This window comes from Pinus tabuliformis, chromosome 9 (genome assembly GCF_031772625.1).
Source record: "Pinus tabuliformis cultivar Carrire ecotype Pingquan chromosome 9, CPIR1, whole genome shotgun sequence".
NCBI lineage: Eukaryota > Viridiplantae > Streptophyta > Pinopsida > Pinales > Pinaceae > Pinus > Pinus tabuliformis.
The window spans coordinates 564,824,286-564,837,013 of NC_142307.1; the positions used below are offsets into that span (position 1 = coordinate 564,824,286).

The following is a 12,728-nucleotide window of genomic DNA, read 5'->3' on the forward strand; positions in this document are numbered from 1 at the left end:
GACTTACAAGGCTTACAACACAACTCCAACTTTTGGAGTTATCAAGTACATGCATTATAAAGACCACTACAAAACATCCTAGACTTGCTTACAATTAATATGTGTGACTCATAATACATCATGTTAGTGAGTCTATTCCATAAACTCACACACACAATTTAACTTAATTGTCCATCATCACCTAATTTTCAGTGTCATTGCACAAAATAAATATTCGCTGCACTTCTGGTCTCTTCTTTCTTTTTCTTGTTTAATTGTCTTGGATTCAATTGCGTGATTTTTTAGTGTAGCTAATTCTAACAGAAAAAGACTGCATTGAGTTAGCTAATCTCAATGCTTCTAATTCCAAAAAAATTATAAATTACCGAAGAGACTCAAACCCAACTACGATCCAAGTGTTATGGCTCATCCATCACCAAGATGACCAACCCCCATTTCAAACTGATGGCCTCCATAGCACTATGCATAAGGTAGAAAAAACAAACTCCCAAGGTCCAGGAAGGGTCATGGCCGCATCCCCATTGGCAGGAGGCCTAGAATTCACCCCGTCGTCCAAAAAAACTTGGATCTCTTCCAAAAGAATTGAGCTGAAATACATCTGGTGAGATCTTCAACGCCTTGACTCCCCATGCTGATTGGGGAATCCAATGCTCTTCCTCTGCTAAGCTCGATGATCAACACCTCAAACTCATGCCTTCACAATAGATCTTCATGGTGCACCACTGGCCTAATCGATTATGCGTGTACTCCACGAGAAATTTATCACGATAGAAGATCCTAGGGGTTGCCGAAAGTGAAGAATCGGTGACATTTAAACTCCAACAGATTCTTCAGAATGCTTCCCAGCCAGAAGCAGAAGCGGTCTTTGACGAACCAGAAGAAGTGCTTGAAGGCAGGCTCATCTCAAGCTGAGAATTATCTAATAAGGGATCAACATTATGCCTGGAAGTGTCCCTTGAAAACTTTGATCCACTGTTTTGAATTGGGCTGGAAATCATTGTAGAGCCAATTTTGGCTATCATTCTGTATCATTAGGTGGGGGAGGTAGAGGTGGCCTGATTCTCCCACTCCCCTACGGAGGGGCAAGAGATGCTTTTTGTCTGCCCGTGCTTGAGACACTCCCTACTAAGCCCGCATCTGAAAGCATGCCTGTACCTTCAGATGCTTTATTCTTGACATTTATACTAATAGTCTCACCTTCCTTTAACCTCTGGTTAACAGCAAGGTGAATTAAAATTTTTCCATCCTTGTTCTCTTCGCCCTTCTCCTTCTCCTACTCCTTGCTGATATACTTCTCGTGATCAAAAAGGGCACCATTGAAGTCGAAGGCCTCGTTCCTCTCTGTAAATCTGAGGTCAATGAAGGCATGTTTGTCTTTGCCATCTTTAATATTCAATACAAAATAGTGGGAGGAATCAGTAACAATCTCAATAGAGCTCTATGGCTAAACAATCTACCAGGATCCACCAACTCAACTGTAGTGGTGGGGTTTCAGGTATCGGATCCGCGAAAAAATCCGCCTCTCTCCACTCCACTCCACACCTTCTGGGTTTTTCAACAAGCCCTCATCACTCTGACAGGAAACGATATCGAATCTTCCATTGATCACTGCCTCTTTACAATTCTAATTGTCGCTGCAATCACAACGCTTGAGGACATATCAACAAACCTTCTTACTTTGAATGCAGGTCTTTTATGACAAAGTGATCGATTCTCACAGGCAGATATCCGATGGAAAAACAAAAGAATAAAAAAATAAAAATATATTATCTTATTTCCTCAGTCTAGGATGGGCCAAGTCCAGGAGGGGCTAGGCCCTCAAGGCTCTGATACCATGATAAAAAATCGATAGTGCATAACTATCTTCACATTAATTAATCAAATATGATATTACATATATACATGAGGATTGTCTCAAGATAGGAAAACTATCTTGGACACACAATATGTTGGTTGAGAGAATATCTCAATCACACACCAAACTAGGGAAACCACTCCTATAGAATAGGAACAAACTCTTTACATAGAAAGTCACAACTAAGACAAGTAGGAATTAATATTCCAACATATTGTGCATATTCAAAATGGAAAAGAACAAATAACACTGCAAATAAGTAAAATCAATAAAACAATTTATATACACCTATAAAGCTCTATAGATGGCTGCGTGTGTTATGTGAAAACATGGATTGTATTGACGTGGAAAAGCAGTAGAAAAAACTACTCACTGGTGAACAATTTTCAACATAGTGTAACAAAATAAGACTTTTCCAGTATGTAAGGATGGTGGCTGGAAGGCACTGGTAGTGTGATTACAACTTTACGTAGTGGAGGTGGTTGGAAGACACTCTTAGTGAGTCCATAATGATAATGATCCCCTTCAAAAATCATGTCTCTAACTCTTCAACCCATTGATTTTAAGTTTTGGTCAAATTTCATGAGAAAAAAGAGTTGTCCCATATAGCTAGTTGGTGTGATAATAGTGAAAGTCTCTATGAATTTCACAAGACCTTAAAATGTAGCAGGCATAAAGCATGTGGAAAACTATTTTTTAATCTAATAGCAATTAAGTAATATTAATATGTAATCTTAAAATTTGTTTTTTTTTAAGAAGAGTGAGTATTAATTTTACAAATTTTATAGATTGAAATGTTAATTTCGAAAAATTAATATTTTTTTTGAAATTATAATGATGATGATGATGGTGGTGGTGGTGGTGGTTAACGTCCACTAAGACCAAATTGGTCTATCGGACCTATAACTTTCTTAGTTTTTAATTATCTAGCTCCTCGTCTTTCTTGGCGTGATTGGTGTTGTAGCTTTCTTTTTTTTCTCTACGATCTTCCAACTTCCTTTATCTTGCATCCCCTTCATCTCTTCTGGTTCTTGGGACATTGGTGTATTAGCTTCGCAATCTATTGTGTTCGTCCTTTTGAATATAGTCGGAGAAGAATTTTGGTCTAGGAGATCTGCTTTGCTGTTAAATGAAGACTTATTTTGTGCGGTCGAATCCTCATAATTGTTGATTTGTTGGGTGGGGCTTTCTCCATGCCTGTCTTGAGAGTTGTTTCTTTCCTGCCCGATTTCTTGTGATTCAGAGTTTTCTCCAGAGTATTCTTCTTTGATGACAGTGTAGTGTTCTTTTTGTGCTCCTTCCCACCATGTAGATCTGTGGTGGTTGTTTCTAGCAGAATTTTTCTGGGAGGCTTTTGGGCAATTTTTGACTAGATGCCCTGTCTCAAAGCAGGATCGACATCTGAAGAGGACACTTTCGTAATCGAGTTTCTAGTTCCACACATAGTCTTTACTTGTTAGGTTTATTTCAGCTGAGAATCCGACGCTGAAATCCATTTCCACACAGATGCGTGCATAGGTGGTTCTTTCATATTCCTCTGTTTCTGGGCACCTGCAGTAAAATTTCCCAATTGCATCTCCAATGGCTTTTAGCAATGAGAGATTCCAAAGATGCAAAGGTAGGCTTGGCAATCTCACCCAAACTGGTGCTGAAGTTATGACTGTTGTAGAGGGATCGAATGATGGGTTCCATGGCTTCATGAATAGGCCTGATTTTTCCCAAAACCAAGGGCCGAAATCTAGAATACATTGTCTGCTTATTAACTAATTAAAAATTTAAATAATTAACAATTAATAAAATGAAAATAAAATCCTCTGAAAGAAATATTATTTAAAACGTTTTATGTTATAAAAAAATTAGGGAAAAAAAGAGTTTCCATATAATAAGACATTTCATGTTTTAATTATATGTAATGTTAAAAAGGAAAAATAAAAAGAAAATATTTGCATTCGAAATATATGTTAGTGGTTATGAAAAATATCAAATTTTGGTATATAAAAACATTTTAACAAAATAGAATATGTTTTGGGAAATTTTTTCAACATTCATCATTACACTGCACAAATTTTCTCCCTTTTAAAGAGTGTTGAATAAGTTCAAATCGTTTTAGATTAAACTAAACTTTTATTTATCACTGATTCTTTCTGAACCCATTTTGAGAAAAAAATATATATATATTTCCCATTATTTCAATTAATTGACTTATTGACATGATGATAGAAAAAAATGCACAAAAAAATTCATACTAACTTTGAGAAACATGGCATTACTAAAAATCATGGAGTTGAGGATATTGTTTTCTTCATTGCCTCACCATTAGCACTATTTCTAACCAAACAAATTGAATTGGAATTCCTCTTACACGTAAATAGTAAGAAGTCTAAACTCCTTAAGGGATCTTTTAGGATACAGAGGGATGTTTGTGTGATACCCCATTGGAAAGGAGGGTGTCTACAATGACAATAAAATAGTTGAGGTTCCTAGAGCGTATATCAAGGAGTACAAGTTCCATTATCTTGTAATTTTGGTTGGGAATTAGGAATGAGTGTTTAAGTTGGAAATTCGCTATTATTGTTTTAACTTTTAGCTAGATTGTAACATGTGTATGAGTTGGTTAGAATAATTGACGTCATTTTTACCAAATATTTCATTATTAAATAATTATTTATATTAATATTATTTATAAGTTGAAAATTATTATTCGATTATTAGTGTACATGAATAGTGTATATAAATATTGAATCTTTGAATTTAAATAATTTATAAATGTTTATGATAATATTTTATTAAATATTGTGAACGATTTGAAAAGTGAATAAACACGCAATAAAATGTTGTTAAAATCAATAATTAAATATAATACCATTAAACCATTATGATATAAATTAAGATACATTTATATTACTTATGTCAAATTAACATTAAAAATTTATTAAATATTTTAAAATGGAAATGAATTTTTTATTTCTTAAATATATTTTAAGAATCATTTGATTGTAAGAAAATTCCACTGAACATAACTACATTATCAAGAATAAGAATTTCAAAATGTTGCTGCAGTTATACACAGTTATACAAGTTGATGTTTATAATTCGGACTATGGAGACATTCTTACCCAAATTCATTATTATATTATTTTTATTTATAAAACAAAAATTAATTATTTGATTCTGATGGTTGCATGTCGATCTAATTACTATGGAGACATTTTCCCGGAAACTTCTTTATTATATTATTTTTAGGCCGATAGGCCTTCCTTTGAAAGAGACTTTCGTCGTCTCTTTGTTCCTCATGCTGACACCGGGCGGAATGGGCAATTTGCTTCTTATTTGTTCAGGCTTGATTATCAGGCTGACACCTGGTGAAATGGGCAATTTGCTTCGTATTTGTTCAGGCTTGATTATCAGGCGGAGTGGTTTCTGCAGCCGATTTTACAGTCAGTTGTTACCCATTTTACACCGGAGTTCCCGTACACCACTTGGGTGCAGCACAATCGCAAGTCTAGGTGCATGCACCTGTCTGCACAAACTCACTCCTCCCTCTGCATTCGATAGGGTTTAGAGGTCTGTTCTCAGCCTGCAATTCTTGAGGGGGTCAAAATTTCTCAGAGCTCACGCGATTTGTTAATGGATTCTCAATCCAATTCTCAATGCAAGTTCAACGCATTTTCTTGATCTTTGTACATCAAATCCTTCAGACAAAAGCAAAATCGACAACAACAATCCAACGACTCTGTTTTTCTGAAATCCCGTGCGTGGTATTGGGAGCTCTGGAAGTACAGACGGATGGCTTTGAGAGTTCTTTAGCCAGGCACGGCATTGAAATTCTGTGCATAAGATCCTCATTAATGAATGATCTGTTTCCCTTTATCTTTAGCCGAAGGACTAAACGGTAGACCCCCCTTTTTAATCTTGCTTTGAACGGAAACCCAAAGGGTTTCGATCCCATGATCTCCTTATACAGACCCAACAATACTTTTCTCGGCAGGTAAGTGCTCCATGATGGGCACCAGTGGTGCTCCCAAGAGGTCCATCCGACCACCGCGACAAAGGGTTAAAGGTTCCAGGATGGGCTTCTTTGATGCCCAACAGCGGGGTGGGGTTCCTAAGGCTGACGTGGACCCTTTCCCACCTTTTCCTCCAAACTCGTCCTCTTCTAATCATCTGCAGAGAAAGCCAAGTCAGGGTTCTGTTATGGACAAGAATTATCTGAAAGATAGAATGATGTCTCGGCTGTGGTGCGGCACGAAAATATTTCCTTTATGTCTCCAAATTCTAGAGGCAAACCCTGGAAAGGATTTTCTCAATTAATAGAAAAAGGTTGTTGTTAGGCCAGAGAAATTTATTGATCCTTATCCTAATACAACCCTGGCTAGCACTGTTATGCTGCAGGGCGTGACAGAGGAACATTTGGCTGCAGATAAACTAAATGCTAAGGCAGCTGCAAAAATTCTTCAAATTAGAAATGAAAAACATAAGGACATTTGGAAGTTAGATCTCCATGGGCTTCATGCAGCAGAAGCGGTGCAGGCCTTGGAATTGCGATTGGAATTGGGTGCACCCGTTGTTTACTACTAAGGGAAAAAGAGGTGGTCACCCTTGGTCGGTGATGGTCGTTGGGGTTCCATACCCACTATATAGGAGCAGCTGAGAGGTGAGGACAGGACAAGACATATCGTAGAAGGAAAAAAGTTCCAATCTTCTTCTCATCTTGTACTGTCCTCCTTGCGAGTCGCTTTCATTCCACGCGAACTTTTTATACATGACAGACTCAGTCCGTATTAGACCATCAATTCAATTCGTGTTTCAGGTCCCTCTGTTGATTTTGGGAGGTAAGATTCTCTGATCCCATTCTCATATTTCATATAGGTTTTATTAGTGGGACACTTGTTTTCAGGAGCTTTTCCATTTTATTTTCAGTGGGTCATATCTGAATCTGGGATCCGGTGGACCCATTCACAATCCTATTTTTTAATATGCATTATCCTCTGTGTTTCTGAACGCTATTTTTCCAATTGGGGTAGGTAGAGAAGACGGCTAATACGTCTATAAGGAATGCGAGTGCAAGTTGTGGGGGCATCAAACTGTTTTGGGTGTCTGTGAGTGTGCAGATTTGGGTAAATGTGGAAGACTGAAGCATTGTTGCAGTATAGCTTTTTGGGCTTCCTGCATTGATAATCTAGCGACCCAGTTTTTATTTTGTCTGGAATCTATAGTTCAATTTAATTTCTTGGTCACCTCGATCATTGATATGGAAGAAGCCAATGGTAAGCAAGCATTCTGGTTCTTGCCTTTTTATTTAGCTGAAAGTTAATTTATTCCGACATAAATTTTCGTTTCTGGTTTTCGAGCTTGTTTATGTGATGGGCATGTGTGCACACACCCATCAGTGCCTTATTAGACGAGATATACGTACAAACCCCAAACACATATAATATGCAAATACCCATTCTTTAAACTGAAAACAGTGTGTTTCAATACAAGAAATGAGGAAATAGGAGGACCTTGTTATGACAATTTATCACATGTTTTCTGATGCAGTTGTAGAACCCAAGGATGGGACCATTTCTGCAGCATCGGCATATACAGGTCATCATGAAGGTCAGATTTTGCTAGGTTATGCTTGATAACAATATTTTATGCTACTTTTCAATGGATTTGTTCTATTTGGGATCATGAAGATCGGTGAAGAAATCTGCATATAATTTGCAGAGTGATGTTCTTTTACGGATTTTTATACAAACTTTTGTTTTTCAAAGATGAATTCTGTGATTTGAAATCTAATCCACAATAGAAAAAGCCACGAGGCATGGATGGGGAAAATTATTTAGCAGCTTTTCAAGTGGACAAATTTTTTAGCAGCTCCTCAAATGAGTCTCGTATCTGCTTCCTGAATTTCCTGTTTTTCGTTGTTGTTGCTCAGCTGTTCAAGACAGAGATATGAAATTCTTGACCAAGGCTGTTGAAGAAGCACACAATGCAGTTAATTGTGGCCATGGTGGGCCTTTTGGTGCGATTGTGGTTCGTCCCTCTTTCCGGGGACATTTGTCCAAAATAACTGTGATTATCAATATTCTTTTAAATATTCCTGCTTTATCCAATCATCCATTTGTTTGAATATATATAATTTTTTTGATTATTAATATTCTTTTAAATTTTCCTGATTTTTCCAATGGGGGTAGTGGTCTAGAGGGACCATTGCATATCAGGCCACCCGTTAAGGTTAAATTGCCAAAGGTGCAAATAAGTGGTTAGGCAAATTGCATGTTCTAAATGATATCGATGGAGAAGTGCCCCTGTCATGGCAGCTTAGCTGAAGGAAAGTTCTTATAATTAATGGTTATGAAAATGCACATTGCTTGTGCTGCTTAACATATCTGAGTTACCTGTAATACTTCTCAAGTTTAAAGGAAGCACTTATTTCAAAAAACTGTTTCTTGAATTTTAGCATTTCCCTACTTTGTTCAAATCAGTAGACAAAAAATTGAATTATTCTCTGAAAATATGTTGTAAGAAATGAGTTAGCTTCAAATTTATGTAATGCCCATTTCTGAATGTTTTGTCGAAGTTTGAATCAGCAATAGTCTCAGGCATATGTTGCAGGTCACATATTTAAGCGGGGGAGTATCCAGAAATGTCGCTGAGTGTATGCAAAGACTCGGAGTTAAGCCCTTTATCATCAGTGTTGTTGGTTCCGTATTGCTTAGTCATCTATCTGGTAACTTGTCGATTTATTCAAGATGTTCTATGGATTCTGTCTGTATTGTCTTGTGCAGGAAAAACATTGCTTGAAAACTCTAAGTCCCTTGGTTTGTCCATAGATGGTAAGTTCAAACTAACTCTCATCCTTAATTTGCTTAGTTGCGTTAAGTTCACAAACTGGTATGCATTTGGTCGAGGATGCATTTCTACGTCAATAGCTGCATCTTTCTTGTATCTATTTGTGTATTATATTAGTTACTTAAGATCATGGGGATTGAACCCAAGAGTTTTTTGATTTCGTTATACGTATTCACATTAAGAATAACAAGTTGCTACTACGGTCATTTTCATTTATGCGATCACTTTTGGCACTGCAAGTAGTAGTCCAAACATGTTATTTTGTATTGGAATTTCAGGAATCCGCAAGTGTAAGAATGTAGCAACCCCTATTGTATCAAACATATTTGACAGTGCAGGAGAAATAACATCCGCTGTTGCAGACGTGCAGGCAGTTTTAAGTTACAACTGACCATGGAAAATAATTCTTTTCGTAGACATCCTCTCTAAAGCGGTTTGGGAGAATGCCAGAAAGAGTGTACTGTTAAATTTCATAATTCATGTTTTTCATGACCGTTTGAGATGATAGGAAGAATCCTTGACAGCAGAATGGATAAATCAGTTTAGGAGCTATTTTGGCTCTGCACCTTTGTTGATGATTGATGCAAATTTACATCCTCTGGCCCTTGAGGCAGTTTGCAATTGTAAGTTTACAGACTTTGATGCTGTTGTACTTACATCTATATGGGCAACAGTGATCTTATGCATCAGATTTCTCTTGATTTGCAGTGGCCAAGGAATCAAATACACCTGTTTGGTTTGAGCCTGTATCATTTGCCAAATCAGCTAGAGTCAGAAGTATTGTAAAATATGTAAGTAATGAGTAATTTTATGTATTGCAAATTCTGTTTCGTTGAGGTTGTTGCAGCCCATCTATTTTCCTTTTGTGCCTGCTGCAGATTTTCATCTTCGAGGAAATATTTAGTAAGTAATGAGTAATTTTATGTATTGCAAATTGTCTTTCATTGAGGTTGTTGCAGCCCATCTATTTTCCTTTTGTGCCTCCTGCAGATTTGCATCTTCGAGGAAATATTTAGTATGCCCTAACTCATTGCTTGAATTGCTGTGCAGGTCACTTTTGTTTCACCTAATGAGTCTGAACTTATTGCTATGGAAGATTCAATATCTTCTTTAAATTTGTCTCAATCTCTTCAAACCCTGGAGAATGATGGCAAGAAAATGAATGTTGAAGCAATCTATGAAATTTTCAAACCAACCATCAGTATATTGCTAGATGAGGGTGTTAAGTTTATTGTTTTGACACGTGGCACATGCAGAGGTTTCGGAAAAATATTGGGGCAGCGTCTCCTCTTATAGGACATCCCCGCAGTCTCAGTCTTCATGAAGAGGGAACAGAAATACCACGGGAAGGTTAAGTCCCTCATTGATGGCTTGAGAGATTCTAGAGGCAAACCCTGGAAAGGATTTTCTCAATTAATAGAAAAAGTTGCTGTTAGGCCAGAGAAATTTATTGATCCTTATCCTAATACAACCCTGGCTAGCACTGTTATGCTGCAGGGCGTGACAGATGATGCAAATCAGAAAAAGGTTGCAGTAGAGAAACTGAAGGCCTTGTATGGTTGGGCTGATGAGAGCCTGATAGAGGATGTTTTAGTGGCTGTTAATTATGAGCTTGAACAAGCCTCTGCTTCCCTGGAGTCTATGGCTGTGATGACGTTGCCGGAGAATTCAGATCCCTCTGATGCATCTGAAGCTGTTGAGAATTCTCTACCTGATCAGAGTTCTGAAGGAAGTGGCCCTCTATTGCCTGAGTCCTTGGGTTTTGAAAATTTACATGTGACAGTTTCAAGAGGACACATGCCAACTGCTCCCCCTGAGCCAGAATGGGAGGAAGATGATGTATATTTGAAACATCCAAAGGAAGCATTGTGGATGCTCAGGTATATTTTGCCAGCCTATTTCCATGAAGTCCATTGAATTTTTTTAAGGTGATCATTACTGATAATTGGGAAGGCATGAACATATATTATCATCGCTTGTTTTCAAGCAGGGCTGCAAATCAACATTCAAGGGAAGCTGAAAGAGCTTATTTGCGAGGCGATCACAGCACTGCTAGGAATATTTCTCTAAAATCAAAAGAGGAACATTTGGCTGCAGATAAACTAAATGCTAAGGCAGCTGCAGATATTCTTCAAATTAGAAATGAAAAACATAAGGACATTTGGAAGTTAGATCTCCATGGGATTCATGCAGCAGAAGCGGTGCAAGCCTTGGAATTGCGATTGGAATTTGGCGCACCCGTTGTTTACTACTAAGGGAAAAAGAGGTGGTCACCCTTGGTCGGTGATGGTCGTTGGGGTTCCATACCCACTATATAGGAGCAGCTGAGAGGTGAGGACAGGACAAGACATATCGTAGAAGGAAAAAAGTTCCAATCTTCTTCTCATCTTGTACTGTCCTCCTTGCGAGTCGCTTTAATTCCACACGAACTTTTTATACATGACAGACTCAGTCCGTATTAGACCATCAATTCAATTCATGTTTCAGGTCCCTTTGTTGATTTTGGTAGGTAAGATTCTCTGATCCCATTCTCATATTTCATATAAGTTTTATTAGTGGGACACTTGTTTTCAGGAGCTTTTCCATTTTATTTTCAGTGGGTCGTATCTGAAACTGGGATTCGGTGGACCCATTACAATCCTATTTTTTACTATGCATTATCCTCTGTGTTTCTGAACGCAATTTTTCCAATTGGGGTAGGTAGAGAAGACGGCTAATACGTCTATAAGGAATGCGAGTGCAAGTTGTGGGGGATCAAACTGTTTTGGGTGTCTGTGAGTGTGCAGATTTGGGTAAATGTGGAAAACTAAAGCGTTGTTGCAGTATAGCTTTTTGGGCTTCCTGCATTGATAATCTAGCGACCCAGTTTTTATTTTGTCTGGAATCTATAGTTCAATTTGATTTCTTGGTCACCTGGATCATTGATATGGAAATTCTGGTTCTTGCCTTTTTATTTAGCTGAAAGTTAATTTATTCCGACATAATTTTTCGTTTCTGGTTTTCGAGCTTGTTTATGTGATGGGCATGTGTGCACACACCCATCAGCGCCTTATTAGACGAGATATACGTACAAACCCAAACACATATAATATGCAAATACCCATTCTTTAAACTGAAAACAGTGTGTTTCAATACAAGAAATGAGGAAATAGGAGGACCTTGTTATGACAATTTATCATATGTTTTCTGATGCAGTTGTAGAATCCAAGGATGGGACCATTTCTGCAGCATCGGCATATACAGGTCATCATGAAGGTCAGATTTTGCTAGGTTATGCTTGATAACAATATTTTATGCTACTTTTCAATGGATTTGTTCTATTTGGGATCATGAAGATCGGTGAAGAAATCTGCATATAATTTGCAGAGTGATGTTCTTTTACAGATTTTTAGACAAACTTTTGTTTTTCAAAGATGAATTCTGTGATTTGAAATCTAATCCACAATAGAAAAAGCCACGAGGCATGGATGGGGAAAATTATTTAGCATCTTTTCAAGTGGACAATTTTTTTAGCAGCTCTTCAAATGAGTCTCGTATCTGCTTCCTGAATTTCCTGTTTTTCGTTGTTGTTTCTCAGCTGTTCAAGACAGAGATATGAAATTCTTGACCAAGGCTGTTGAAGAAGCACACAATGCAGTTAATTGTGGCCATGGTGGGCCTTTTGGTGCGATCGTGGTTCGTAATGATGAGGTTATTGCGAGTTGTCACAACATGGTTCTCAAGAACATGGATCCCATTGCACATGCAGAGGTTTCAGAAAAATATTGGGGCAGCGTCTCCTCTTCTAGGACATCCTCGTAGTCTCAGTCTTCATGAAGAGGGAACAGAAATACCACGGGAAGTGGTTCGTAATGATGATATTATCGCGAGTTGTCACAACATGGTTCTCAAGAACATGGATCCAAAGTTCAATCTAAAATAACATGAAATGAAGTAAAAAAAGGATACATAATAGGATAGCCACAGTGAAGTTTAGTATTGTTATCCACATGGACATTAACTAAGGAAAAAAAGGCTGATCATACTTATTGAA

At 37.6% G+C, this 12,728-nt stretch overlaps 2 pseudogenes across 1 annotated transcript; one reads left to right on the forward strand and one right to left on the reverse strand.

Moving 5' to 3' along the window:
- Positions 1 to 830: 830 nt before the first annotated feature.
- On the reverse strand, positions 831 to 5,675 carry LOC149149776 (uncharacterized protein At1g03900-like; annotated as a pseudogene).
- Positions 5,676 to 11,844: 6,169 nt separating this feature from the next.
- Positions 11,845 to 12,496, forward strand: LOC149149777 (guanosine deaminase pseudogene; annotated as a pseudogene). The gene is made up of 2 exons (XR_016263228.1): positions 11,845 to 11,950; positions 12,273 to 12,496. The product of XR_016263228.1 is annotated as a guanosine deaminase pseudogene (transcript).
- The last annotated feature ends 232 nt before the right edge of the window (positions 12,497 to 12,728 follow it).